The sequence below is a fragment of the Tasmannia lanceolata genome, unplaced genomic scaffold (assembly GCF_043159265.1).
Source record: "Tasmannia lanceolata isolate RefF3 unplaced genomic scaffold, GAP_Taslan_0.1 ptg000038l, whole genome shotgun sequence".
NCBI lineage: Eukaryota > Viridiplantae > Streptophyta > Magnoliopsida > Canellales > Winteraceae > Tasmannia > Tasmannia lanceolata.
In genome coordinates, this window is record NW_027518715.1 from 115,001 (window position 1) to 120,000 (window position 5,000).

Genomic DNA, 5,000 nt, shown 5'->3' on the forward strand with positions numbered 1-5,000 from the left:
CCGCCCCTATATGTAATACTTACTTACTTACTTACTTTCTTTCTTGCTTGCTTGCTTGCTTGCAATGGTTGGGAGTGCCCGGCATGCCCCGCTGCAGAGACCAAGGGCGCAATGACTTGGCACCGCGGATGCCGGGACTCCGGCACTTCCCGTGGCACTGATGGTTGGTTCCAAAGACAAAAGGCCGTGCAAGGCCACCGCACCGCGGATGATTTTGCTCGTGCTGGCGCCGTTGTGTGGCCAAAGAACATGCGCGAATGCTCGTGTCGGAAGGGTTGGTGTCCTGGCCCCGCGGGTGTCACGAATGCTCGGTTGCGAAGACCATGGGACCAGAGCCATGGCACGTCGGATGATGGCTCCAGCTGGCGCCCCGGCACTTTCTGTGGCATTGATGCTCGGTTTCAAAGACAAACGTGCGCAGTGCCAGGGGACCGCGGATGACTGCTCGTGCTGGCCCCGTTGGGCGGCATTGATGGTCGGTTGCAAATAAAATGCGCGATTGCTCGTGTCGGGGCCCGGCAAGCCAAGGCCAAGCGAGCCATGGCACGTCGGATGATGGCTCCAGCTGGCGCCCCGGCACTTTCTGTGGCATTGATGCTCGGTTTCAAAGACAAACGTGCGCAGGGCCAGGGGACCGCGGATGACTGCTCGTGCTGGCCCCGTTGGGCGGCATTGATGGTCGGTTGCAAAGAAAATGCGCGATTGCTCGTGTCGGGGCCTGGCAAGCCAAGGCCAAGCGAGCCATGGCAACGCGGATGATGGCTCGCTAGTGCTGGCGCCGTGCACAGTGGCCTCGCACACTCGCCCTGCACGCTTCCCTTGCACGCAGCCTTGCACACTAGCCTCGCATGCGAGCCTTGCACCCTAGCCATGCAAACTAGCCTTGCACGGTAGCCATGCACACAAGCCGTGCACATTAGCCATGCGCACAAGCCCCGCACACTAGCCTTGCGCACAACCCTTGCACACAAGCCATGCACTCGAGCAATGCACACAAGCCTTGCACTCAAGCAATGCACACAAGCCCTGGACACTAGCCTTGCACACGGGCCTGGCACACAAGCCTTGGGCACTAGCCTTGCGCACTAGCGTTCCACATGAGCCTTGCACACTAGCCTTGGACACTAGCCTTGCACACAGGCCTTGCACACTAGGCATGCTTGGGCGAGCTGATCCCGCATCAAGTCGACGGGTCTAGGCATTCTTGGGCGCAGATCCCGCATCGTCTCGTCGCGTCTGGGCGCAAACACGTCGCGTCTCGTTGCGTCTTCAGAAGTCGTCGCTAACAGCACCTTTGGTTGCCACTGGTGGTTAGGCTGGTTGGTTGCGCAAACCCTATAGGAGGGTGGCATGCTGGTGGGCGTTTTTGCCCGGATAGGCACTAGAATGTGCAGATTTTGGGCGTTTTTGCCTGGATAGGCTAAGGAATGGGCATGCTTTGGGCGTTTTTGCCCGGATAGGCACCGGAATGCTTGGCCTTGGCTTGTCCTAGCAAGGCATTGCTGGGTTGGGCTCCCTTGGCCTTTTGGGCGCCTTGGACGATGTCTTGCGAAGACCATGGGCACAAGGCCATGGCATATGGTGAGGAAAGGACCACGGTTGCCAAGGTTAGGCACCGGAATGCTTGGCCTTGGCTTGCCAAAGCAGGGCATTGCTGGGTTGGGCTCCCTTGGCCTTCCGGGCGCCTTGGACACTGTCTTGGGAAGACCATGGGCACAAGGCCATGGCATATGGTGGGGAATGGACCACGGTTGCCAAGGCTAGGCATATAGAGAGGAATTGCATTTTTGCCCGGATAGGCACCGGAATGCTTGGCCTTGGCTTGCCATAGCAGGGCATTGCTGGGTTGGGCTCCCTTGGCCTTCCGGGGGCCTTGGACGCTGTCTTGGGAAGACCATGGGCACAAGGCCATGGCATATAGTGAGGAATGGACCACGGTTGGCAAGGCTAGGCATATAGAGAGGAATGGACCACGGTTGCCAAGGTTGCGCAAGTTTTGGGCATTTTTTGCCCGGATATGCCCAAGTATGCCCCGATAGGCCCGTTACGCCCCGGTATGAACGCGTATGCCCGGATAGACTCGGTATGCCTTGGGATACATGCGCATGCCCCGATAGGCTTGGTACGCCCCGATATGCGCACGTGTGCCCCAGTAGGGCTCGGTATGCCCCGGTATGTACGCGTGTGCCCCGATAGGCCCGGTATGCCCCGATATGCACACGTGTGCCCCAATAGGGGTCGGTATGCCCCGGTAGGTACGCGTGTGCCCCGTAATGCACGTTTCGCAGATCTCCCCGCATGTCCCGCCCCTATATGTAATACTTACTTACTTACTTACTTTCTTTCTTGCTTGCTTGCTTGCTTGCAATGGTTGGGAGTGCCCGGCATGCCCCGCTGCAGAGACCAAGGGCGCAATGACTTGGCACCGCGGATGCCGGGACTCCGGCACTTCCCGTGGCACTGATGGTTGGTTCCAAAGACAAAAGGCCGTGCAAGGCCACCGCACCGCGGATGATTTTGCTCGTGCTGGCGCCGTTGTGTGGCCAAAGAACATGCGCGAATGCTCGTGTCGGAAGGGTTGGTGTCCTGGCCCCGCGGGTGTCACGAATGCTCGGTTGCGAAGACCATGGGACCAGAGCCATGGCACGTCGGATGATGGCTCCAGCTGGCGCCCCGGCACTTTCTGTGGCATTGATGCTCGGTTTCAAAGACAAACGTGCGCAGGGCCAGGGGACCGCGGATGACTGCTCGTGCTGGCCCCGTTGGGCAGCATTGATGGTCGGTTGCAAAGAAAATGCGCGATTGCTCGTGTCGGGGCCCGGCAAGCCAAGGCCAAGCGAGCCATGGCACGTCGGATGATGGCTCCAGCTGGCGCCCCGGCACTTTCTGTGGCATTGATGCTCGGTTTCAAAGACAAACGTGCGCAGGGCCAGGGGACCGCGGATGACTGCTCGTGCTGGCCCCGTTGGGCGGCATTGATGGTCGGTTGCAAAGAAAATGCGCGATTGCTCGTGTCGGGGCCCGGCAAGCCAAGGCCAAGCGAGCCATGGCACGTCGGATGATGGCTCCAGCTGGCGCCCCGGCACTTTCTGTGGCATTGATGCTCGGTTTCCAAGACAAACGTGCGCAGGGCCAGGGGACCGCGGATGACTGCTCGTGCTGGCCCCGTTGGGCGGCATTGATGGTCGGTTGCAAAGAAAATGCGCGATTGCTCGTGTCGGGGCCTGGCAAGCCAAGGCCAAGCGAGCCATGGCAACGCGGATGATGGCTCGCTAGTGCTGGCGCCGTGCACAGTGGCCTCGCACACTCGCCCTGCACGCTTCCCTTGCACGCAGCCTTGCACACTAGCCTCGCATGCGAGCCTTGCACCCTAGCCATGCAAACTAGCCTTGCACGGTAGCCATGCACACAAGCCGTGCACATTAGCCATGCGCACAAGCCCCGCACACTAGCCTTGCGCACAACCCTTGCACACAAGCCATGCACTCGAGCAATGCACACAAGCCTTGCACTCAAGCAATGCACACAAGCCCTGGACACTAGCCTTGCACACGGGCCTGGCACACAAGCCTTGGGCACTAGCCTTGCGCACTAGCGTTCCACATGAGCCTTGCACACTAGCCTTGGACACTAGCCTTGCACACAGGCCTTGCACACTAGGCATGCTTGGGCGAGCTGATCCCGCATCAAGTCGACGGGTCTAGGCATTCTTGGGCGCAGATCCCGCATCGTCTCGTCGCGTCTGGGCGCAAACACGTCGCGTCTCGTTGCGTCTTCAGAAGTCGTCGCTAACAGCACCTTTGGTTGCCACTGGTGGTTAGGCTGGTTGGTTGCGCAAACCCTATAGGAGGGTGGCATGCTGGTGGGCGTTTTTGCCCGGATAGGCACTAGAATGTGCAGATTTTGGGCGTTTTTGCCTGGATAGGCTAAGGAATGGGCATGCTTTGGGCGTTTTTGCCCGGATAGGCACCGGAATGCTTGGCCTTGGCTTGTCCTAGCAAGGCATTGCTGGGTTGGGCTCCCTTGGCCTTTTGGGCGCCTTGGACGATGTCTTGCGAAGACCATGGGCACAAGGCCATGGCATATGGTGAGGAAAGGACCACGGTTGCCAAGGTTAGGCACCGGAATGCTTGGCCTTGGCTTGCCAAAGCAGGGCATTGCTGGGTTGGGCTCCCTTGGCCTTCCGGGCGCCTTGGACACTGTCTTGGGAAGACCATGGGCACAAGGCCATGGCATATGGTGGGGAATGGACCACGGTTGCCAAGGCTAGGCATATAGAGAGGAATTGCATTTTTGCCCGGATAGGCACCGGAATGCTTGCCATAGCAGGGCATTGCTGGGTTGGGCTCCCTTGGCCTTCCGGGGGCCTTGGACGCTGTCTTGGGAAGACCATGGGCACAAGGCCATGGCATATAGTGAGGAATGGACCACGGTTGGCAAGGCTAGGCATATAGAGAGGAATGGACCACGGTTGCCAAGGTTGCGCAAGTTTTGGGCATTTTTTGCCCGGATATGCCCAAGTATGCCCCGATAGGCCCGTTACGCCCCGGTATGAACGCGTATGCCCGGATAGACTCGGTATGCCTTGGGATACATGCGTATGCCCCGATAGGCTTGGTACGCCCCGATATGCGCACGTGTGCCCCAGTAGGGCTCGGTATGCCCCGGTATGTACGCGTGTGCCCCGATAGGCCCGGTATGCCCCGATATGCACACGTGTGCCCCAATAGGGGTCGGTATGCCCCGGTAGGTACGCGTGTGCCCCGTAATGCACGTTTCGCAGATCTCCCCGCATGTCCCGCCCCTATATGTAATACTTACTTACTTACTTACTTTCTTTCTTGCTTGCTTGCTTGCTTGCAATGGTTGGGAGTGCCCGGCATGCCCCGCTGCAGAGACCAAGGGCGCAATGACTTGGCACCGCGGATGCCGGGACTCCGGCACTTCCCGTGGCACTGATGGTTGGTTCCAAAGACAAAAGGCCGTGCAAGGCCACCGCA